This window comes from Arachis ipaensis, chromosome B5 (genome assembly GCF_059453495.1).
Source record: "Arachis ipaensis isolate K30076 ecotype BB chromosome B5, ASM5945349v1, whole genome shotgun sequence".
Taxonomy (NCBI): domain Eukaryota; kingdom Viridiplantae; phylum Streptophyta; class Magnoliopsida; order Fabales; family Fabaceae; genus Arachis; species Arachis ipaensis.
Window position 1 is genome coordinate 121865653 of NC_142440.1, and position 9347 is coordinate 121874999.

At 34.5% G+C, this 9347-nt stretch overlaps 1 pseudogene; it reads left to right on the forward strand.

The window, feature by feature from the left end:
- Positions 1-2760: 2760 nt before the first annotated feature.
- LOC148565614 (uncharacterized) lies at positions 2761-6377 on the forward strand (annotated as a pseudogene).
- The last annotated feature ends 2970 nt before the right edge of the window (positions 6378-9347 follow it).

Below are 9347 nucleotides of genomic sequence, written 5' to 3' on the forward strand. Positions count from 1 at the left end.
GATTTTGATTTGACTCTTCGTACAAATCGTTTTATAAAGTTCTATTTGTATCTGATATAGGTATAGATATTATTATTATTATTATTATTATTATTATTATTATTATTATTATTATTATTATTATTATTATTATTATTATGGTCTTGCAAGTAAAAAAATAAATCGTTGTGTTCGGTTTTATAATCCCTTATTTTCCTGTTCAATTTTTGGTTTTACATATTCCCAGGAATCCAAGATTCAAATCGTTCATAATTACGATAATTCATCATGAGTTCATGACACGAGATGGACTTTTTAAATATTTTATTTATTGAGACTTGCATTTTGGACGGTGTTTCGAGGGTTACTTGAAACGGTGATTTAGGTTTGAACGTAAGGTTCAGTCTTTTTCTGAAGCACAGAAGCAGCATCCAACTTGTTCTGATGTCGAAGTGTTGCTGTCCGAGTTCCTTGTGAAGAGATGGAATGTGGTATCTGCAAGAGACTCTGATACTTAAGTTAGCAAGAACTTTTAGCAGATTTTTAGTATATTAGATTCTGTATATACTTGAGTGTGTCAATGTATTTATAATGGAGAGATCACCACTTTTTTAGTGTAGCTCCACCTTTGATGATAGGTAACCGTTCCCTTCATCTTAAGAATTTGTTGAGATCTCTCTTTTAGATGGAGTAGAGATATAGTAGGAGATAGAGAAAATTTTACTTTCCTTCCCTGTGAGATGCTAAAATGATACTCCGCTCCCCTCTATTTTATAATTGTACATTCTCCTCCCTTTTAACTTTTAAAAAACTTCCTCTTTAATCCATTTTAAATTTTGTGTTGACTAATATTAATTTTATCTATTTTTTAAGAAAAAATAAATTATTTTTTGAAAAAATACTCATTAGTAAAAATTTTATTTTTTATCATTAAATTTTACTTACCAAAATACCCTTTTAATAAATTATTTTTTATTGATTAAATTATATTTTTATTAAAATACTTTTAAAAAAATTAATAATTAAATTATTTTTTTTCTAAAATACCTACCCTTCAATAATTTTTTAATTATTAAATTGTGATTTTATCAAAATTTTTGTTAACAATTATTTTCATATTTTACTATTAATTTTTTGATATCAATATATATTATTTTAATATTAAATAAAAAAATCTTACCACTGTTAATATATATAACAGTTAATATATATTAATATTGAAAAATAATCTTACTAAAATTTTTTATTTAATGTTAAAATTATATATATATATATAAAAAAAAAAGTAAAAAAAAAAAAAGTTGAAGACAAAAATTAATAGTAAAATATAAAAAAGTTGTTAACAAAAATTTTGGTAAAATTATAATTTAATAATTAAAAAATTATTAAAGGGTATTTTAGAAAAAAAATTATATAATTATTAAATTTAAAAAAAAATATAATTTAATCAATAAAAAAATAATTTATTAAAGGATATTTTGGTAAGCAAAATTTAATAATAAAAAATAAAATTTTTACTAATAGATATTTTTTTTTTAAAAATAATGTATTTTTTCTTAAAAATGGATAAAGTTAACATTAATTAACACAAAAAGTTTAAAATGGATTAAAGAGGAGGTTTTTTAAAAGTTAGAAGGGAGGAAAATGTACATTTAAAAAATAGAGGGGAGGGGAGTGTTATTTTAGGATCTCGTAGGGGAGGGGAGTGTAATTTTCTCTAGGAGGTGGTTTATAAGTAAGGTTGAGCCATCCTCGTCATGTTCAACATCTAGAAGGTCGGGTAAGTAGAGAAAATCACCATTTTTTGGGTGATGCCTTTATTCTTATTGGGTCTATCATTATATTTTTGGGATAGGGTATGAACGATACCCCTGCTTGAATTCGAACTTTTATAAGGTCGGACTCGAGCATTTGTGACTTTAGTTTTTGTTGTCAGGTACACTGCCTTCAAGAGGTCGGGTACTCGACGTGTTTCAAAAAATTTGAAACGTTGGGCTGCTTAATGACACAACATTTGTTACGTTGCAATTTTTTTGGAATCCGTGTGTGCTATTAACGAGGGTGTGAAATATCTCTTTTGCCCCTTGTATCTTATAAATACTTCACTTTTTTCCCTTTCTTTCTTTTTCCATCTCTGAAACATTCACTTTCTTTCCTCCTTTCACTTTTTTTGTTCTTCACTATATTATTCGAGATTTTTCTATCTTGAACCTTTTAAAAGATTTTGTTCGTGCTTTGAGAGAGGACCGTTCGCATTTTTGCCGCTTAATCGTGCCCTTCTATCTTCGCATTTCTTTAAGGTTGGTGCTCTTATCTATCTTTTTCTTATTTTTCTATATTCTGGCATGTGTGGATGAATGGTAGTTGTGAAATATTGCTTGTAATTATCACTCTGACTTTGGGGCTTTGCATTCTTGAAAATATGATTTTTTGAAAAAGATTTGAAAAGATTTTCACTGTTGTTGTGGTTCTATTCGTGGGGTTCTATGTTGCCCTCAAATGATGCCATTTTCATATAGAAGATGGCTCCATTCCTGTGTATTAGAGGTATCACATATCTATTTTGCGTTCTGAAAAGATTTCACAAATTTGGCCTGACCTCTTTTGGATTGTGTTGATGCCTGTGCTATTGTTGCTTGACGTCCGAGATGTTAATGTTGATCTGGCGATATTGACCAGACATTCTAATTGCTTGGTTTGCTTTTCCCGATTTGTAGTGATTGTTTTTTATTTTGTTGTGTTATAGGTGTAGCTTGTATTTCTCATTTAGTAGTTCATAGCATGTCGTCTAAGGTCCCGTCCGACTTGAAATGGGTAGATTTATCTGTTCTTACCTCTGTCCCTGTGATTGATAATGAATATGCCGAGGCCTTTCGTAGGCATCATAGGCTATGTTTAAGTCGAGAGGATGAGAGGAACTATGAGATTGTCATTGCTGACCTGAGGAGAGAGTCTGCTTTCCCCGACTTAATAGGTTGGAGCGGCATTTCATATATGTCTATGATTGTTTTTTCACGAAGTTAGGGGTTACCTTCCTGTTTTCTGAATTTGAGTTTGAGGTCCTTAGAAGATTCTGCAATGTTGCTCCTACTCAATTGCATCCCAATTCTTGAGGTTTCTTGAAAATATATCAACTTCTTTGTCAGGAGTGATAGGGGGATTATTGTTGATCTAAAATTTCATTGAAAGAAAGTCATGTCATTATATAGTTCCGAACCAACTAATAACCCTAAAATCAAATTTAGAATTATGGTTGTCACAAAGTCAACCCCAATATAAAGTAACCGAGAGTATTGGTCTCGGATCGTCCTCAAGAGAATGGGCAAATATGTGCATCAATATTGGTTAGAATTTCGGGGTTGGGAGTCATGAGCAATAATTTAAACTACTAAACTTAACATGCAAGGAATCTTAAAGTGCAAGAAACTAAATCAAGTAACTAAGGCAAGGTATGAGCAATTTCAATCTAGCAAGAGAACATATAAGCTACTTCTATTCTAAGACTAAGTAAACAATTAAACTAGCTACAACAAGAACTAAACAATTGGGATTTTTAGGTTTCAAATATGAATGATAAAAGGCACTCTTGGCTAGGCATAGGAATTGGATCACCATCCTTGTCTAATAACCATATCTTGATAATTATGAGGAACCAAGCTCATCAAGTCTACCTCTATGCTTGAAGTACGTATAATGTCTACTTCTAAGCTTGAAGTACGTTAAATGGCTTGATCAGTCTCAACTCATAAGTCCCAATCCAACTACTAATTGACTTAGTAGTAGATTGGTGTCAATGGGTATCAATTTGACCACTAGGGCTCTCAAATCACCAAATCAATTAGACCCAATGACTCAAATTTACCCAATTCCCTTAGCCTAGGCCAAGAGTAAAGGAAACTACTCCATAATCAAAGGAAACATTTCATCAAACACATGGTATGCATTAATAAAAGACATATTCAAATTGCAAATTAATTGGAAACTACAAGTACCCACTAACAATTATCAATAGAAAACAACTCAAATAACACTATTAATCGTAGAAAACATCAATACGTCAATAGAAATTTTAGATCCACAAAGTTCATAAAATGAGAAGAAAATGGGAAATAACAATAAAATTTAAATTCAAACACAAGATCTAAACAAAATTATACTAGGAAATTCAAATTAAGTAATTGAAACTAAAATTAACAAAACCAATTCAGAATTTCAATAAGGGAAGATAAAAAACAACTAGATCTCGAGAGGAGTAAGAGTTTCTCTCCCTAGAACATGAGAACCCCAAAAACTAGCTAAAATTGTGTGTAAAGTGTAAAATGATTGATCCCCCCTCCCTTTCCCCCTTCAGTTCCTAAGTCTTTTCCATGCAGAATCCAGTTGGATTTGGGCCTGCATCCCCTCAGAAATAGCTAGTCACGAGTTCATTAATGATGTCACGTGCCGAGCGTCACGCATGCTCGTCGGCCACGCGTGCGCGTCATCTGAGTTTTGCAATCCACGCGTACGCGTCAGTCAAGTGTACACGTCGGTGGGATTTCTGCTCAGCCACGCGAATGCGTCAACTTTTGCGCGCCAATCCTAGCAACATGCTCCCACGTGTGCGCGTCGGCCACGCGTGCGCGTCGCGGCCAATTTTCCAAATCTCAATTCTTCATGTTCCGTCCACTTGTGCATGCTTCCCTTCCATCTTCTTGGCCATCCTTGCCCTATAGATCCTCAATTCACTCAACAAACACATCACAGCATCGAATGGTAATAGAAGAGGATTAAAATATAGCATTTTTAAGGTCAAAGGAGCACGTTTTCACCCATGAAGCAAAATTGGGAAGGAAACACAAAACCATGCAATTTATATGAATAAGTGCAGAAAATATTGACAAAACCCCCCAAATTTTACACAAGATAAACCACAAAATTGGGGTTTATCAAGGAGCTAGATGTCTGACCTTCTCTCAATGTTTTCTTTTACCTCTTTGTGCTCACCAAATCCTTTAGTTCTAAAAAACAAGATTGGCTGTCTTTCCGTGCTATCCAGGGTAGGAAAGTTTTTGCTATCTTTGATGAGTCCTTTCATGACTTTAAAAATTACTTTTTTAAGGTTCGAGCTGTAGAGGGTGTCTGACCTTTTTTTAAAATGATGAGGATGAACCCATTTTCCCTTTTATTGGGAAGAAAATCCCGTGATAGTTAAGTATAACTCAGATGATTTAGATGAGGTAGAGTCGAGTGTGGTTGGGGTGTTTTAGGAGTTTTGGAGCCGAGCTCCTTATCTGGACACAAAGAGGTATTTAGGAAACCCGAGCCAGCTTCAGTCCGAGCTAGGTAGTTTTCTCTTCCCTTTATAGATTTTGCTTGTATATTTATGTTAATGACTAATGTTCCTTTATTTGGATGTTCCAGAAAGGATGACTCCTAAGTCGGTTGCCATGAAAACACTCCGTTCTACCAGGAAAAACGTTGTTGGGCGAAACATACAATTAAAAGAAGCCGGTGAAACTGCTAACTTATCCTCTCCCTCGAAATTGGATTTAGGCCCGTCATCTTCTCATAAGATTATTCTCGACTAGACCTCTCTATCCACTCCTCCTCCCAACCCGGCCAAACAAGTAACTCGGCCTCCACTTCCTACTAACGACCCAAATCCTAAAAGGCGCAAGACCTCAGAGTCAGGGAGTATATATGAGCAGGACTTTGACGACCTTGCGTGGAACAAAAAACACATCATTCCTCATGGCTACATCAGCATGGATGATGTGGCCATCAAAAGCTACCTTCAGCCCTTAGCCCGAGGTGGATTTTGGATGGCGGGGACATATGTAGCCTTGGCCAGGGAATTGGAGAAGACTCACCTCAATGCCACCCATAGTTCTTTGGTGGCTTCATAGGCGGAGGTGGCCTCCTTGAAGGAATCCAAAAAGGAGCTCGAGAAAGAGAGGGATGCACTACTCTTTGACCTTGGTAAAGCTCGGGCCAAAGTCAAATAAGCGGAGGCTGCTTTGGCCATGTCAGAGGGGTTGAAGAAAAAAGCTTAAGAGAGTTATACCCAGATCTTTGGGGAGAATCTTGATTTGGTGGATGAGGTTACTAAAGCCTGGGACAAGTATGCGGAGCTCGAGGAATCTGTGGCTAAGGGTATGGACGAGATGGTTGAAAACCTGAAGGCCCAGTTAGGAGTTATTGCGCCCGAGGCGAACCTTTCCCTAATCGGCCCGGACAATATAGTGGTGGACGAGAAAATTGTTCCTGCTCCAAATGATGAGAAGGATACCCCTTTTCCCGACCCGAAAACATCGGGGCACAAGTCGGTCATATTTCCCAAGATCCTAACCTTCAATCTGGTGGCGAGCTCGTTGGTGTCAAACTCCTTCCTCCTCCAACTCGTCCAATTCCCGTAGTGCCAGTGTTTGAGTACGATCTGACCTCTTCCACTCAAGGCGAGGATGCTGTCACAGGAGAAAAACTTAATCCTTTGTAAATTTGTTCGTCCTTCGTGGCTTTTGAATGGCCCGATCTATGGTCTTTGGATCTTTGTAGTAGTTGGTTTTAAACAATTTTTATTTTGTCTTAGTAGTAGTTTTTAAACAACTGTAGAATCTTGTTAAAAAACCTTTATTCACTTCGATAGTGGTTTTTAAGTTTTAAGTGATTGCTTCTCTTGAAATATATCTTAGCTTGTACAGCTGTTTAGTTGAAAATTTTTGCTTTGACAACTTTTGAGGCTGTTTTTTCGCTAAGTTAGAAATGATTGTTGGCGAAGTAGATCGGTCCTTTTTAGACTTTTCATATACAGATATTATGTTTTTCTTTGTAAGTTCCGACTTCGTGTGATCGGACTTTTCCAAGTTACTTTTACATTTCGTTTTTGTTCCGACTTTCTTTTGAGGTTGGTTTACAAATTGCTTATATAACTTCTTACATTAATTTGTACCTCGTCGCTTCATCTTGCCGACCATATAGGTCGGTCAACGATTTTTACGGTTTTTCGAGTTTAAATTAATGCATTTAAGGATGGAAGATTTGGTAGAAGAAATATCTTATTATTGATAAGAAGAAAAGGGGTTTACATAAGTTGCTGCTAAAGATTTTTTTATAATCCCTAGCCCGTGCTATGATGCCTCATTAAAACCTCTTTCAGGAAATCCCTTTAGAAATTACAATTATTCTAACACAATTTCAAACATATGATTAGTTATCAAAACTTCACTAAAATCATAAGAATTTGATGTAAAAACTAAGAAAACTAATAAAAAAAAGCCTAGAAGCTACTTAAGATGACTAGTCATCAATAATAGTAAGACTATTATCTTTTTTAGTAACAATGAGAGCTCATTTGGTAATCTTACATTTTTTACTACCAAAAGAAGTGCAATACACCTCTTAATCCAATATCTTCACTGAAATCAAACTAAACCGCATATCTGGCGCATGCCTAACATTCTTCAACTGCAACTTGCATCCCATGTTAGTTTCAAGCCACAAATCACCTATACCAATGATGTCACACACCTTTTTATCTCCCAATTTGATCTTACCAAAATTTTTAACAGTATAAGAAGTGAAAAATTCAAGCTTCAGAGTGGCATGATATGAGGCAACAGAGTCTATAATCCAAGTGGATTCATCACAGACAAGATTAACATAAATTTCATCATATGTAATAAGAACATCTTCATGAATAATAGGAACAATTTCTTTATCACTATCTTTACCATTGTCTTTGTTTCTTTTCCTTAGTTGTTCTCTTTTCAAGAACTTACAATACCTCTTGATATGCCCTAGCTTGCCACAACAGTGACAAATAAACTCCTTTCTTGACTTGTATTTTTCTCTTGACTTGCTTCGACTCTTTGACCTGTCAGAATTGTGAGATTTTTTAGTTTGGCTTCTCCCCCGTGACTTTGAAACAATTGCTTCTGATTAGGAGGAGGTATTGATCAAATCTCGCTCTCTTCTTCTAGCTTCTTCATTCAATATGCTTTCTTTAATATTGCTAACATCAACTTTTCTTTTTGAGCTGAGTTAGTCAATGTCATAACCAGAACTTCCCAACTATTAGGCTAAGAAACCAGCAACAACAAGGCTTGCAAATCATCATTTACAATGATGTCATTGCTTGTACTTTGATTTGCAGTCTCCTGAAACATGCTCAAGTGCTCTGGTATTGATTTACCTTCAATATATTTCATATTGACCAGCTTTCGAATCAAGAATGATTTGTTTTGCACATTTTTCTCTCATATAACTCCTTCAATTTCTTCCACACCTTCTCGGCATTAGTTTTGATGTTAACATGTGGATACACACTAAGATCAAGCCAATGTCTAATCAAAACAACTACCTTCGGATTCAACTTCTTCCATTCAACATCGGATTTGGTACCTTTGGATTTATCTCACTGTACAAGATCATACAAGTCCTTGCTATATAACATATCTTTCATGAGAATCTTTCAAATTGAGTATTTTTTTTAATTCAATTTGACCATATTTAGCCCTGAATATTTTTCTCCATTTAATTAGCACAGAAATAAACAACTGAAACTCTGGATACCACTTTGCTGAAAAAATCTAAAATTTAGAAAAGAACATGTCTGACAGTAGAAGCACTAGATAATTTTTTCACAACTTGTTCAATCAAATAGGCAACACCAAAGATACTCAAAGTAGCAAATACAATGGCTAAAAATTAAAATCTCAGACACCAGAAATTTTATCATGAGGAAATCCCAAAAAAAAAAAGATAAAAAAATTCATGAGACTTAATTCAGTAAAATCTTTTACTATCAAAATGATGGGTACACAATCAGTCTTTTTAATAGTATTAGGACATCTCAACAATCAACATAATATATCAACAAAGATGATAGAATCAACATAAAGCCTCTACAAAATGAATATCTCAAATCAAACAAAAGAAAAGACAATACAATTAATAATTTATATCCTAATATTCATCTTTACACTAAGAATAACATACTAAAATTTTATAAAAAATAAAATAAGTTTACCAATTTAATGAGATTAAAATGGCACTATTCTCTTTTCCTTTTTCTTTTTTTCTTCCATGTCATTCTTTCCTTTCTCCTTGTGTTTTTCTTTTCTTTTGTATGTGTGTTAATGCACTCTCTCTTTACTTTTTTTTTTATTTAGCTTGTGTACCCCACTTGAGTTGGGGACCTACCAACACTGCTCGGAGAACTAGCATGTTCCGATGCAGAACATCCAGAGTAACACTATCATGTTCCAAGCACTCCAAATATCCACTCGGTTCAAGAGCACCCTTCTTCGCTAAACCACCAGCAACTAAATTTCTCTCCCTCAAAATCAAGTTGAGATGGACCTCCCACTTGTGAAGAAGCTACTCCC